Consider the following 17,162-nt stretch of genomic DNA (forward strand, 5'->3'; position numbering starts at 1 on the left):
CATCTTCGATTCGATGTCTGGTGAACGAATAGGATTTTCTGAGTTTTCTGGCTCAACGGTGGCGGATGCGGATTTGGATTTCGTATCGTTTCCAGGTGCTGTAGCTGACTTGGGGTGTGGTTCCTTCTCCTCCGCTTGCATAGAAAGAAAAAGGTCTCCTCCGCCCCTCGAATAGGATTTAGCAGCTTCGTTTCCAAGTCGTGTTCACTCCCTGATCCTTCGTTACCTGAACATCCTCTTGCTCTAACAGAGCACGAGCTGCATGAAGTACTACCTTTCCCGATGCAACCTTTCCTGGTGCTAAATTTCCCTAGAATGAAGTCCCTCTACTCGCAGCTGAGCCAACCAACGTACGAGTGGTTTAAGTCGTCCCTCTCGCTTGAGCGTTCACTTCCCTTCGTTAATTTAACAATGGATTTCAGAGGGAAAATAAGATGCAAACCCTGCCTGGGATAATTGATTAGTTGGGATTAGCTTACAAGCCCACTCTTGAACGGTTTTAGGGGCTTGAGCGTACTACGGGTGAAAGAGCTCATCTTCGATCCCTGGTTTTATCAAACCAGAAAAACTACCAGGGTTTCTAGCTTTCTCTTTCAGACCTTCACTTCATTCGCTTTCGGCGGAAGCTTTCGTCGTATGCTTTCGATACATCCTTTGGAACCCTAGAAGTTAACTTAACTCCTCGTCCTTACTCCTAACACGGAGCCCGGTTTTGCTTTATAACACTCCTACTCCCTGAAACCAGATCGTCGTTTAGAGGCCTGGAACTCATAACTATAGCTCGAGTAATGCTCAAGCCCCCTGGATCAGGAGGGAAAGCAAACTAAACTCCAAAACTTAGAATGCTGTTGCCTCTCCCTACGATGGTGATCCCCGCTTTCCTCTCGCTTTCGCTCGAGATATTTCATAACCTCTCCCCCTTTCGCTTTTACGACGAAACCCATTGATTCGTTTTCCGAAAACTCGGTTCTTTTTCTTTCGCGTTCCTCTACGGCTTGGTTCTCAAAACCTCTCGCTAGCGCTCGAGATATTCCATAACCTCTCCCGATGCCGATGGTCTCCCTTTCACTTTCACTTTCCTCCATCTACTCGGACTTAACACCAAACCCAATCTCCGACGATCCCTTTCGCTGCTTGAGCTTTCCTCCTGTTATTTACTCGGGCTGAGCAGCACTTACTGAATCATTACTCGGACTGAGCAGCACTTACTGAATCAGAGCAGTTGCCTTTAGAAAGAAAGTGATCCATGCCTTTCTTATTATACGATATTTCTAGTTTGCTAAGACGAACGCTCCCTCTCACATTAATCTCACTCACGGAATCTGAGCTTTCCTCCAGTTAACTTAACACATCCTTTACTCGAACTAACTGACCACTCACTGAATCTGAGCGATTGCCGACTAAATCCATTGATTCGCTTTACCGTGTTTGGGCATTTTCTCGGGGAGGGAAAGGAAAGCAGCGAGCGGGGGAACACAAAGTTTGATCGATCCAATCTATCCACTAAGAAGCAGAACGGAAAACCTTGATTTTAGCCCTTTGATTTCACCTGTTTCAGCCTGCGAAATAAATTGCTTATTATAGTTCGACTTCCTTTCTTTTCAAATCTTCCAGTAGTTAGCTTGGATCGAGAAAGCTCCGCCCAATAGTGCTTAGCCGTGTGTGGACCCTTTCGTGAAGCCGGTAACCGTTAGCCTAAGATCAAGTCTAAACTACGATAAGGGATGAGAAGTTTTGTGAAGTTATAACTCTTTCAAAAAGTTACTTCTTGTTTGTGTTCAGTGTTCTTTCTTTATTAAATGAAGAGAAAGAAAGAGAATAGTAATAGTAGGAATTCTCTTATCCCATTCGGAAGGATCTCATTCAATAGATCTAACCCATTTCTAGGATAGATAGAGGAGTTCGTCCCCCGCTTATCCGCTTCATTCTTTTCATCTTCCCTTTTCTTATAATACACTAGATAGCGCCTTTGTTCGATAGTTCGATAGTCGTAACTATTGGCCTCTGAGTCCATCTTAGGTTAGGTCTAACTCAATAAATTGTGTAAGGTAAGTGAAGGCGGATCGAGCTTATCATTTTTATTATCTTGTCTCCACTCCTTTTGGCCGGCAGGAGAGAATGTCATCAATAAGCCAGCAAATATCTGAGATCATGTCCTCAACTCATGAATGGACTCTTTCTGTCCGCCCCCTCCGCTTTGAAGTGTGCTCTCGGCGAATATGATATCTCAGGCTGAAGCCGATCAGACGATTTTGCCTTATCGTCTTGGACCTTCGAGAATTTGATATTGTCAAAGATGGAACTCGCTTTTTTACACCAATATAGACTCTTCTTTCCGGGGCTCCCTCTGGGTCCGGGCTTGCCTCGCCTCTTTGAAAAATGGGGCCTTTCAGACAACGCCCTTACCTCATAGTTGTAAAAAAAATGTGGTATAAAGAGTTTTTAAGAAAACATCGATTAAAAGATAAATTGTTCTGCTTTTTAACCAAAAATTCGTTCTTTTTAATAATAAAAAGGGATTCGTGGTCGGTTACGTTTAGGGAAGTATTAGCACCCCTACAATGCCCAAAATTGGTACTTTTTAATTATAAATTGTCTCTATTATTATAAATTTAAAAATTCAAAATATATTTAATTTATAATCCTATTATTTCAAAATTATAATTATGAAAAAAATATATTAATTTATATATATTTATAAAAATATTTATTTATTTAGAAATATCAGAAAAGGACTTCTAGGTGCCTTAAGACAGTTCTTTTCTTTGATATAATAAATAAATAAATATTGATAAAATATTTATCTAAAAATAATAAAAAATTAGATTAATATATATAATTGATAAAAGTAAAATATTTATTTAAAAATATTAGAAAATGGACATCGAGTTGCTTTAAGACTGCCCTTTCTTAATATTTAAATATTAAAAATAATAATTTTTTCTAATAAAACAAAACAATATGTGTTTTTTGGTTTTTATAAGTAAGATATTTATTTATTTTTAACATATCAGAATAGGACATCTAGTTGCTTTAAGACTGTCCTTTTCTTTGATATTAAAAATAAATATTATTATTTAAACCAATATATATATATATATATATATATATATATATAATAAATATAATAATGAAAGTAATAATTTACATATATATTAAAAGTAATAATAAAATAATATTGCAAATAAATAAATGAAAAAAATCCTATTGTATTAAAATATAAATTATCTAAATTAATGAACATAACTTGAAATATAATTAATAATAATAATTTAACCTATAATTATACAAGATTAAAATAAATATTAATTAAATAATAAGGGACTAAATCGGTTATTTACCCTAAAGTATGTAATTATACTGGAAAGGACTAAAATGATATAAAATAAAATTACGAGACTAAATTAAAATATATGGAAGTTTATTGTAGTGACTAAATTATAATAAACACAAAATTTAAATAACGAATTAGAAGGCATAAAAGTCAATTTCAGTGACTAAAATGAATTGTTTACAAAACCTGAAGGGCCGCGGAAAGGGTTTGTCCAGTGGTGAAATTACAGACATGCCCCTCCCCCAAAACGACATCGTTCGGGGAGGGGGTTTTAAGCTCAAAAACCGGCCATTTTAGGCTAAATTTTCATTTCATTTTTTTTTCTTCTTTCTCTAGGAGAGATTTCCTCTCCCTTCTCTCTAAGTTTCCTTCATCTGAGGGAAACCAATCGTTGGCCGACAGCCACGATCTGGCGCCGACTACCACCGCCGGCCACCGTTCACGGTGGCCGGAGTTTGAAAAATTACACCAAATGCTTCCTTTTTAAAACCTAGTGTCGAATCCAACCCTTACTCTCCCTAAAAGCTCTTAAATCGCCTTAGATCTAAGAAAAACCGAAGCTTTTACCATAGTTAGGATCTCGTCTCCGACGATGGTTTGAGAGCTCTCCTTGGTGGTAAGTTTCTCCCCCCATTCCTTTTCTCTTTTCTTTCGTTTTGATGTCGTGGGTTGTTAGTGTTACCCTCGGTTCTTGCTTGCTCGTTGTTGGTGTTGCTGTCCCCTTGCTCTCGGGTTCTTCGTTTCTTTTTGCTGTGGTTGTCTCCTTTTTTTGCAGGATTCGGTGGCTTTTATAGCCACCATGGAGTTCTGTTTGGACCGGTCCTGAGAGGGAAACCTCGGTGAGTCACCAAAGCTAGGCTGGTGACTCACCGTAGGGAAGGCTGTTGGTTGCCATTTGGCGTTCTGGAGTGTTCCTTGAGGCTACGGCGTGGCAGTAAGGCGTCGGCAGCAGTTGGTTGGACCATCTGGCTTGGGAAGTGTCGGCAGAGGCGGCTGTTGGGAGTTCTTGGAGGCGGCGGCAGCAGTGCTAGGGTTTAGAAACCCTAGTTGAAACCCTAAATATTTAGGGTTTTATTTTGGTCTGGGTCGGTTCTGGTTGGGCCTGGGATTTGGGCTTGTAAACGAGATTGGGCCTATGATGTAATTTGTAATATATATATATATATATTTAATAATAATAAATAATAATATATATTAATAATAATTATAATTATTATTATGAAAAAATTAATGTCTACAACTGCCCCTCTTTGCTCATTCTTGTATTAACAAGATTAGAGTAAAGACGAAAAAGACAATAATTTTTTTTATTTGGCCTCTATTTGAGTAGGATGAAAATGTTTGAAAACATCATGCACTGAAGGGCTTACAGATGACCCGAAGGTTTTTGGAAACATCATGCACTGCAGGACTTACAGATGACCCTAAGGTTTTAAAAACATCAAAAAGCTCCCGAAGGCTTTTTGGAAACATCATGCACTGCAGGACTTACAGATAACCCGAAGGTTTGAAAACATCAAAAAGCTCCCGAAGGCTTTTTGGAAACATCATGCACTGCAGGACTTACAGATGACCCTAAGGCTTTGAAAACATCAAAAAGCTCCCGAAGGCTTTTTGGAAACATCATGCACTGTAGGACTTACAGATGACCCGAAGGTTTGAAAACATCAAAAAGCTCCCGAAGGCTTTTTGGAAACATCATGCACTGTAGGACTTACAGATGACCCGAAGGTTTGAAAACATCAAAAAGCTCCCGAAGGCTTTTTGGAAACATCATGCACTGCAGGACTTACAGATGACCCGAAGGTTTGAAAACATCAAAAAGCTCCCGAAGGCTTTTTGGAAACATCATGCACTGCAGGACTTACAGATGACCCTAAGGCTTTGAAAACATCAAAAAGCTCCCGAAGGCTTTTTAGAAACATCATGCACTGCAGGACTTACAGATGACCCTAAGGCTTTGAAAACATCAAAAAGCTCCCAAAGGCTTTTTGGAAACATCATGCACTGCAGGACTTATAGATGACCCTAAGGCTTTGAAAACATCAAAAATCTCCCGAAGGCTTTTTGGAAACATCATGCACTACAAGACTTACAGATGTGGGAAATAGTTTATTAAATAAAAAAACTAAGGAAATCGTTTTCTTACTTTTCAACAATTTCATTTTTAGAAAAGATTGAATGAGAAACTATGGAAATCGTTTTCTCATTATTTTTCAAAATAACATGTTGATTGGGTAACATGCCCCAATCTCAAGATAAGGCTGTTAGAAATAGTTTACTAAGTAAAAAAACTAAGAAAATCGTTTTCTTACTTTTCAACAATTTCATTTTAGAAAAGATAAAATTAGAAACTATGAAAATCGTTTTCTCATTCTGTTTTTTGAAATAACATGTTGATTGGATAACATGCCCCAATCTCAAGATAATGCTAATTTTTGTGGATTGCTTCCATCTCTTCTTCAGATGTTTGCATGATTCATGTATTTGCGGTTTTGAATACCTTCTTCTTGTAAGGTTTTTTCTTATTACCATGAATCTTCTTGTTCTTCCGAAGATCTGTAAAACTTCATGTTTGAATGCACTCAAATGTATTAATGTAATGCATTGTCTATTGTGTAAATGATATTCTTATGAATGCATGAATGTTGATGCAATCTTCATTTGACTTCAAAGTGGTGAACTTGGTCTTCCTTCACTTCATCATTTATTGCCAGTGTTACCTCTGGATATCAGTGTAGAAACTTATGCTATCAAGCTTGCATTTCTATAGAATCATCTGATCAACTTGTATCTTTGCATCTTCTTTGCTTCATTTAAGTCTCAGAAGAAATGTTTCACTTGTGGAACTCTTGTCGTAGTCAAAATTATGACCCTGATGCCCCATTTTGTCTTGGATAAAACCAACTTTATTTGCTTGGACTTGTGTATAAATCCCATAAAGCTTTCATCTTTGAAAAGAGAATCTATCATCTTTAAAAAGAGAATCTATCATCTTTGAAGAGTGTAGATGTAGATATGCCTGACTCAGGGGGGATTAATTAGGGGAGTAGAGTCTATTCTGATTTGACTCTTGAAACACATCATAAGGAGAATTTATCTCAATTCGTTTCATGTCCCCACATTTAAATGGTTCTTGAACAAGGCAACTTGGATCATATCATGCCGAGATGCTTAACAACAACCTGTCGTTCAACCTTAGTTGGCTCCACTAGTTTCTTGTTGTTAAAATTCCAGCTCTCCTTCTGCGGAAAGAGATCTTCATCTTGTATCAATAAAGGAAAACCATATGATAACAACATTGGTTCAACACCATAATCATTGGTTCATAAAACATTTGACAACACATTATTCATCTCCTAAGGCTTCTGCTCGAATTGTTGGTCAATAATGCTCTTTGCATGGTGTTCAAAGTTTTTGTATGATGTCACAAAACCACTTGAGAACAAAACTAAATGGGAATACAAGTGAAATACTGGTATGACCAAAAAAAGTTGGTCAAATTCACAAAATGTGCTGGTGTCGAATTGAATAGAGACACTAATTGATCACGTTTTCATCTCGGGCAAAGGCAAATATAATACTGATCACATTTTCTTCTGTAATGAGCATTATAGAAAGTAGAAACACTTCAGCTATAGGATCCATGTACCGAAAGATATCCGTAGAATTCTTGCTTCTGGGGATGAAACGTACATGATAAAACCAAGATAGATGGAAACTCAGTTCATCTTGGCTAGCAATGATGATCCCAATAACAACGGGAATAACAGTAATATAAGTGAGAGTCGAGTCTCCCTTTTTAATGTCATCAAGTAAGTAAAAACTGATGTGAAAAACAGCTTCATAATCTCAACATTATGGTTGAAACTAACTGCCAGGAATCTCAAAGAAATATTTCCAATCATCACCGACACACGGAATGCAAAATTCAAAGCTAAGATATTGAGGAACTGAACCCTGGATCGAGTAGTCTATCTGGGGACCATCTTTATTCATGCAACCATGTTGTAGCTTAACAAAGAATACGCTGTCATGTGACACATGGTTAAGAAGATTGGGTATTTGAAACCATACTTGCTGAGTAGATATTTGTTCAATAACATGATCATAATATAACTGCTTGATGAACGAAGCAATTATGTATAGTCAGCTCGACTATCACTGTTTCACCATTTTCATTCTTCACACCTTTCTGTCTCATTGGAAATATTTGTTCAAGTCAATGATCTTGACACAGGATGTTGTGGGCCTTCAGCATGCCCCAATAATTGCTGATACGAACGTTCAAAATACATCAACATTCTTCATTCTGATTGAAAAAGGCTTTCAGCATGCACCAGTATTTGCTAATACAGATGTTAAAAGTGTGCTCAACATTACTTTTTGTTGAGATGAGCCTCCAAGAATGCCCAAATATTCATATTGCTGTGAGCCTTCAAAATGCCCCAATATTCTATTTCTGGTTGAAATGGGCCCTCAAGATGTCCCTCTAGATCTGTCTGAATTGGGCTTTTGAGATGCCTCAATATTCTGCTTCCGATTCACTCTCAATGTATGTTTGACTGGAATATCATGATCCTCATGAGGTCCAATTTTGACAATGCACTGTTATGGGTATTTGTGGCTTTATTCGTGCCCCAAATCTGTTTATCTTGAATACTCTCATTCTGGTGTTGCTGAACAGTAGCGTTGTCAAGTAACTGGAGAAATTCTCTTCTGTCACAAACTTAAGAAGTACTCAATCATTCTGACAAAAACGTCTGAGATATGTGTCTTCTGAATGATGTGACCATTTTCTGTATCTGGAGGGATTTAATCAGACAGAGCAGTAAAAATAGCTTGGTAATCCGTTCCAAGCTGACACAGTGGCTTATCATCTTCAGTGAAGGCCATCTCTGAAATATACTTTTTCGTAGGAGAGAAACCAATTTATGCAAACAGTAATCTGATGCACTGGCAAGACTACATATACAGTGGTACCATCTTATCAAAAATCCACATCCATGCAACATGTTGATTCTGATAACAACTCATCTAATTATGAAGCGATCTTTCAGGATGATTTCACAGATATTGATAGTTCTTTCTGATACCGAAGAAATTCTGAATTCTGATTCTGATGAGAAGAATAAACTGTTACACTTGACGAAAATGGGGTACTCAGAAGTTGAGGCTTCAATAACCATGGTGAGATATGGTCTGGATTCATCAATTGCAGAGTTGACAGATTTTATATGTGCTGCTCAAATAGCTAAGGCTACTGACGCACTTCTTATGGTAGAAGATAGGAAGCCATTATGCAATGATCCCAATTACAAGAAAAGGCTAAACTCGAGCTATGATTTTTGGGAAGGGAATAAGCAGAAGAAGCTTGAAAAGAAGCTTCTTAATGAAGAGGATCATGCAGTTCATCTTTCAATTCTAATAATTGGTTCTGGGGTTCATACCGAACCAGATCAGATAACTCAAAGAACACTTCCAGAAGATGCTATTGAGTCTCCTTATTTCTACTATGAGAATGTGGCACTTGCTCCAGTTGATTTGGACTGAAATATCACAGTACTTATTCGATGTAGAGCCAGAATTTGTAGATTCGAAGTATTTTCATACTGCGATACTGAAAAGGGGCTATATTCATAATCTGCCAATTGAGAACAGATTTCCTCTTATCTTGTTTTCTCCACGCACTATACATGATATTTTTCCATTGACAAAGAAATGATGGCCTTCCTGGGATCCAAGAACAAAGTTGATCTGTTTACAAACATGTACAGGAAGTGCCAAATTGACAGAAAGGATCCACAAGGTTCTTGAAGCTTGTGACGATGAGCCACCTTCGAGTGTTTAGAAGTATGTTTTTGATGAGTGCTGAAAATGGAATCTGGTATGGGTTGGAATGAATAAAGTTACTCCACTTGAACCTGATGATGTGAAAATGCTTCTAGGTTTCCCTAAAAACCATTCATGAGGAGCTACTAGAGACATGTTCCCCAGTGATATCAATGTCCTGTCTCTTTTCTCTGGAATCAATGATGCAGAGATTACCTTCTACTGTCTTGGCATACCTTTGAAAACAGATGTGCAAGAACTGAATGATGATCGGTTGGAGCAATTGATGAGTAGATTTGGCGGATTTGACCTTGTTGTCGGTAGCATCCCATGTAACAACCTTAATGGAAGCACTAAACATCATTGTGATGGGCTTGAAGATTTTTGTTGGTGCATTTACTTGCAATGACTGTCACAATGACTATCTCTTCTGCTGCTCCAAAATGCACACTGCCATATCCCACTCTTCCTTAACCATGGAAAGGTTTAGTTGATGGTAAAACTGGTTATCTCAACTTTTGGAATCCTGTACAGCATACAAGTGTAGAATCTATTCCAGTGTCTTATTCTGTGTCATAAGTCCTCAAATTCAAATTCAGCAATCTTCTGAAGGACATAATGGATATCATCTTGACAAAGAAAATGATCGGCATAGAAGAAGCAGCAATGATGTATCAAGACTTAAGCCAGCATCACTGTATAACCAGAGTGCAGGTAGTGACTTGTTCATGGCTCTATGATGTAATCTTCTAGAGAACATGATTTGATGGTTGGGGAAAATAATCTGTCTGGTGATGCTTATCGCCCTCAGCATGAGATAAACGATAATCTTTCTTGATGAGCTGCTAATAATGTCATAGGAGAGTGTCACAAGTTCAATTCTCCAGACTTTCTGGCTTCTTGGACCACTTGCCTTCAAAAATGTGAAGTGCTTCATTATTCTGGCCTCTTTCATTCTTTTTCTACAACAGAGGTAGAATAAGCAACAATTTCTTCAAGGACCTTCCTCATTTGAGACTGTCCTGTTTGAAAATGTTTTTTCTCCTTTCTTTATTGAAGAATGAAAGAATTTTGCAAAGTATTACCCCTTTCAGGTTCACAATATAATCAAATCATAAACAATAAGTTTAATGAATATCCAATATCAACTACACTTTTAAATTATTCAAAAAATCATAGTCCTATGGCAAATGTCAAAATTATTGACTGATTTGAGGTGTAGGTTGATTTTGGTAAAGTAGGTTCTTTCAAGTTGGTTCAGTATGTCGCTTCGGCTTCCACTAACTTGAAGAAAATGTTGTTATGCTCATCTTGTAAAGATGCTTCTCGTTTCCAAAATCTCAGGAACGTCTTTGGGATGTGCGGTGCTTCATTTAAGAGCTTAAAATCGTCTCTTATGTCGTTGTTACATCATTCAATATTCGAGCCGCCTTTTTAGGTTTTCAACACGAATCCTCCTTTGGTTTCAAGATGTTATTTAAAAATTTACATCTTGAACCCCCCTTTTATCATTTTTTATATCATGCATTAAAGATTTTAAAAACCAAATTTTGCAAATAAAAATCAATCTTGAGAGGCAGAATGAATTCTGAAGATATTCTCTCTTAATTGGATGCCTTCAATTTTTCTTTGCTTGACTTGGATCTGCTTTGTTGGAGAATTTTCTATCATCTGGATCCCTCTAGACTGCCAAATTTTGGATTCATTTCCATTTTTTCATATCTTCATCATTTCTTGCTCTTTTTGTTGAATATGAATATATGAATTAATTGTACTTGATCCATCTTGTAACTTGAGGCTCCCTGGAGTCACCCATCTTGATTCAATTTCTTCCCTTTTTCTTTTTCCCTTTTTTCCCTTTTTTCTCATTTTTTTCATCTTTTTTCCTTTTTCCTCATTTTTTTTCTTTGTTAGATTTTTCTTTTTTCTTTCTTTGCTAGATGAGTATAAGACTTCAATTGCTTTGAACACCTCTTTTTCCTTTTTGTCCTTTTTTCTTCTTCAAGTATAATATTTCTTGACAGAATCTGAGTTTATTTGGTTTCTCAGAACTTTCCTTTCCATTTCTGCCAAAATCAATGCTTCTCCGGAAAAGGCCTTTTTTACAACGTATGGACCTTCCCAATTAGGCATCCATTTCCCTCGGAAATCTTTATGTATAGGCAAAATCTTTTTCAGCACTAGATCATCCTCTTGGAATTCTCTTGGATGTATTTTCTTGTCCGTTTCTAATGCATTTGCTCATGGTAAATAGCTTTCAATTGATTCTCATCAATAAGGTTTAATTGATTAATCGAGCTTAGATACATTCAGTCTTCTCCAATTTGTCCTCCTTTAGGATACAAAATGATGGGATCTCAACTTCAATTGGTAATACTGCTTCCATCCCATAGGCTAAACAATAAGGTGTTTCCCCAGTAAATATTCGCACAGTAATTCAATATGCATATAAGGCAAAAGGTAGCTTCTCGTGCCAATCCTTGTAAGCTTCAGTGGTCTTTGTAATGATCCTCTTAAGGTACTTATTTGCTCCTGCAAATGCCCCATTCATCTTTGGGTGATATGACAATGAGTTGGCGTGCTTGATATGTGTGCGAAGTTTAGTCCTCTCATACATAGAAGTCCTTGTAAAAAGAGGTATCTCCAGGGGAATGAATATTCAATATTAACTTTACTTACATGAAAAATGTAATTAATGCATGACATATTTATTTCAATCAATCATTTTTTTTCTGAGTATGCTCCAATCACTCGAAATTATGTTCAATGAGTTGGTCAATGATGCCTCATCTCGTCTCTTCTTGTAGTAAGATTCACGGATAATTGAAAGTTTGGTTCTTTTGAGGTTATTTGGTTTATGGTGGTTTTGTGTTTGGAAGGACAAATATGTGACTTTTGAAATCATATATATGGTGGAAGGTAGTATAATGAATTGATCAACTCTACCTGAAAAAGTAAACATCTAGAGTTGGTGTCTCAAAAACAAGTGGATACATTACTTCAGAGTCTCAGATAAATGTAGTGTCAGGATTTGGTTTTGGTAAGGGTCGAGTAATTGGCGTTGAATGGGATATGGAAGATATAATTTTACCACTTGCCAAAGATCTATAACTCTTGAAAAATTAAAAGAATATTTATTCTACATGATACTCAATAATCTCAAGATTTAAAACTTGATTCCTTGCTCATAACCATAAAAGCAATACACATTTATTTATTGCACAAAAGGTGGAGAAAGGAAAAAAAACAAGTTCAAACAAGATGCTGAAAATAGAAAGTATTACAGTGGTAGATATCAACTTCCACTTGTTTATGCATCATGCCTCATTATTCCTATAATGTTGGGTATGTAACAGGATCATGGTTCTTTTCTTCATTTGCCCCCCATTTCTTGATCATTTCTTGTGTCAAAATCCCTTTGTCAACAAGCATCTCAATTTCTTTTAACAGTGGCCTACAATTCCCTGTAGAATGCCCCTTTACCCCCAAGTGGAAATTACAAACACTATTTTGATCATAGCTATGAGCAGAAGGGTTTGATGTCACTTTAGTTGGTCTTGGTGTGATGTATTGACTTTTAACCAAATGAGGATACAAGTCTGAAATGGAAGTTTGGAACACTTCCAAAGTTTTTCTTGATCGCATGACTTTCTTTGGTCGATCCAAACAGTTACTTGCTCTTTTTCTTTTACAATTGCGAGGACTCTGGATGCGACACTCATTCACATGATCAGCTTTTGCTTTTTGATCCGTTGGGCTCCTGGATGTGACTTTTGAGTTTTCTTCATTGATTACATTCTCAATTAAATCTCCACTTGTCACACGATTCTCGAATTCCTTTGTCGGATTTGCCTGCATTAACTCGAAGAAAGGCGCTGGAAGGGAATCACGAAACATACGTGATATTTTTTCTTTTAATATGGGAGGTTGAACTTGTGCTGCCACTCCTCTCCATCTTAAGGCATGTTCTTGAAATCTTTCATTGGTTTTCTTCTTTACTCTTCGAAGATCCATACGTGTTGGAGCTAAGCCTTTAACATACCGATATTGTTCCAAAAATGCATCAGCTAAATCAACCTATCTCTTGATCTGTTCTTGGGTTAACTGATTGTACCAGACTATTGTTGGGCCAACAAGACTATCATGGAAAGAGTGAATTAATAGATCATCAGAACTCAAATATCCTTCCATTTTTCTATAAAACATTCTCAAATGGATTAAGGGACAACTGGTGCCATCATATTTCTCAAAATCAGGCATTTTGAAATCATGGGGAATAACCAAATATGGAACCAAGCTGAGCTCTCGTGCTTCTAATTGCTTTCTCCATCTTCTTGAATCTCTCCTCATATTGTGAATAATTAATGAGGCTATTCTTTAGGTCCAATTGGGATGCCACAGGGTATGCTATCTTTCTTGACTCTTTAATCTGATAGCACGATTTCTCTTTAGCATCTATCTCTTCTTTATCAAATTCCATTCCTGAATAATTTGATTTGATCCATCTGGTACTGAATCTGATGCTTCTTTCCTTGTATCCTGAGGTAACCCTGTCAATTATTCTAGCCACTGATCTTGTAGTCCCTCATAAGATTGCTCCATTGTTTTCATGATGATGGTAAAGTAAAATGAATGAATGACCTTGGTTTTACTGTTACAAAACCTTTCATTAATTATTTACATGTTTTTATATTTAATGTATATAACAATACTAAAAAAATGTAATGTAAATGCTAAAATGTATAAATGCAAAAATAAGAATGCAAACTGTGTAATACAAAGATGTAAAAAGTAAGAATACAAAATGAAAATGCACAGATACAAAATGTAAATGCATGTATGAAAAGGTGTTACTCAAGAATGATCATCTTAGAACAGATTTCATTGAACACAAAAGCTTCGGTACATCAAACAAAACTTTTACATGTAGGGGATAACTTTTAGTCCTAACTTCAACAAAACTTTACATATAGGGAATAACTTTCCCATTTTCTTCTCTAAAACCAAGTTAGTTTATCAGCTTATGGGCCATATTGCTTGTCTGGACTGCAGCTTCTTCCATGATATTCTGGTGTTCTTTCATCTCCTATGTCAATTCTCAGAGTTGCTCATTTTCCCTTGTGAGAGAACATTTGTGTTCAAAAAGTTTTTGGACAAGATCTTCATGTATGTTGCAACTCTTTTTCAGTTTGGTGACCCCTGCTATCCACTCTTCTGGGGTGTTTCCTATACCAGCATTTTGAAAGGCTTGACTGACCTTCTGGAAATCTTCATGTATGGTTTCCATTTTGGTGCTCAATTTATCGTTTTCAATCTTCAAATGACGTATTTGAGCTTCAAACCTCAGCAAATCTTCTTCTATCTGGGCGCCCCTACTGATATTCTTACCTTTGAAGACTTTTGGTATTAATCTAGCAGGACCCTCGGTTACCAAACTAGGTCGATCATTTACCATAAATTGTAAGGTTCCATGATCCAAAAGACTTTGGACTCGACGTTTGAAGGCAAGACAATTCTCGATGGTATGTCCTTGAGCTCTGGCATGATATTCACAATGAACATTGATGTCATACCAATTTGGATACGGATGTTGGAATGGTTTTATGTAATATGGAGCCACTTCTCGTGCTTCAAGTAACTTTTCATACAACTCTTTATATGATATAGGTATAGCATTTACATGAGAACCGCCTTTTATCTTGGATTGAACCTGAGTTTTAGATGCCGGGAGCAGACTAAACTTTGATGATTTCAAGTTACATGATTTCTTCTCTTTTCTGGGAGCTTTTACAGTGGTCACCATTTCTTTGGTATCTCCAGATGATTTGTGAATACGAATGATGATTCTCTGTAACTTCTCCAATTGATTAGGATCAGAAGTCCCTTGCATATCTGAAATTGCAGGATTATCTTCATTAAGCTTTCTTTCTTTCTGTGCAGGAATCTCTTCTCCTTTGGCCAAAACAGATATTCTATCCATCATCTTGGACATCTGCTCTCTTATTTCTCGTATCTCCTCTTGCTCTTTAATGGACACATGATCTTTAGGTGCATAGCTCTCTTCTATCCTCGGAGTTCCCTCGGGATGTGATTCCTTGGCCGCGTCATATTTTGTTTGATCATAAAACTTTTTGTCCATTTACGATTTCTTTCCAATTTGATGAACAGTCTTTCAAGTCAACACCTTTTGATTATGCCATGATCGTGCAATGCAAACAAAAGAAATCAATATGAACAGATTAGAGCAATGTAACATGCATGAAAAAATAAGAAAAAATAGAATAGTTAATACCAACTAATGGAAAAAAATCTATCTATCAAGGTATGAATCTTAACCTCATGCTTTCTAGTTCCATGCTTTGTTTGGAAAATTTAACCTAACCGCATGATTTCTAGTTCGCATGCATTTATTCAGGAAAAAGAAAAGGAAATAAAATAAATTAAAAGCTAGAGCTTATTTCTCCTTTGTGTATACCTACAGACAAAAATTCGGCATGATTTCAGATCGAGAGAGTTTCTAGGGTTTATTATATACAGGTTTTCAGTTCTAGGAGTAAAGGTACTCGAACTGTCCTTGTTGATGCCCCCTTGGGCTGTCAACCCTCAATCCTAGTCCATTACAGACTTAAGCGGATCAAGTTCAATTCGAGGGGATATATTTCTCTACACCTGACACGGAGAATAAATTCTCACGAAGACATAGAGCATATGAACCCCGAAAGTTACTTGCTAGGTCTGACACGGAGAATAAATTCTCACGAAGACGTCGCTTTCACTCCCACTTAAAAGGGATAAACTTGATTAGAAAGCTTATGTTATGCAATGCAAGTGTTGTGTATGAGGAGAAATGTTCAAACTTCTAGCAGAAAAATAAATAATGAAATAAAATGCTTGCAAATAAAATGAAATAATATATATAAATACTATAAAAATAATAAGTATATAAAAAATTTGAAAAGAAAGAATTATAAATTAAATATATATAAATTTTTTAATTTATAATTAATAGAGATCATTTATAATTGATTTTAAAAGCTTGAAAAGGTCCCCAGCGGAGTCGCCAAGCTGTCGTAACCGGTTTTCGTCCGGGCACGAAATATTTATTTGGCGGGAAAAGTGATGTGAATAAATGGTTTTTAAAATAATTTGGGAGTCGCCATCGGCCTTTTGGGTCAGGTAGGTCGAATACCTAAAAATCATCCTTTAAAAGAGTTTTTAAGAAAACATCGATTAAAAGATAAACTGATCTGCGTTTTAACCAAAAATTCGTTCTTTTTAATAATAAAAAGGGATCCGTGGTCGGTTACGTTTAGGGAAGGATTAGCACCCCTACAACGCCCAAAATTGGTACTTTTTAATTATAAATTGTCTCTATTATTAGAAATTTAAAAATTCAAAATATATTTAATTTATAATCCTATTATTTCAAAATTATAATTATGAAAAAAATATATTAATTTATATATATTTATAAAAATATTTATTTAGAAATATCAGAAAAAGACTTCTAGGTGCCTTAAGACAATTCTTTTCTTTGATATAATAAATAAATAAATATTGATAAAATATTTATCTAAAAATAATAAAAAATTAGATTAATATATATAATTGATAAAAGTAAAATATTTATTTAAAAATATCAGAAAATGGACATCCAGTTGCTTTAAGACTGCCCTTTCTTAATATTTAAATATTAAAAATAATAATTTTTTCTAATAAAACAAAACAATATGTGTTTTCTGGTTTTTATAAGTAAGATATTTATTTATTTTTAACATATGAGAATAGGACATCTAGTTGCTTTAAGACTGTCCTTTTCTTTGATATTAAAAATAAATATTATTATTTAAACCAATATATATATATATATAATATAATATAATAATGAAAGTAATAATTTACATATATATTAAAAGTAATAATAAAATAATATTGCAAATAAATAAATGAAAAAAATCCTATAGTATTAAAATATAAATTATCTAAATTAATGAAC

Source organism: Hibiscus syriacus, unplaced genomic scaffold (genome assembly GCF_006381635.1).
Source record: "Hibiscus syriacus cultivar Baekdansim isolate YM2019G1 unplaced genomic scaffold, ASM638163v2 tig00111027_pilon, whole genome shotgun sequence".
Taxonomy (NCBI): domain Eukaryota; kingdom Viridiplantae; phylum Streptophyta; class Magnoliopsida; order Malvales; family Malvaceae; genus Hibiscus; species Hibiscus syriacus.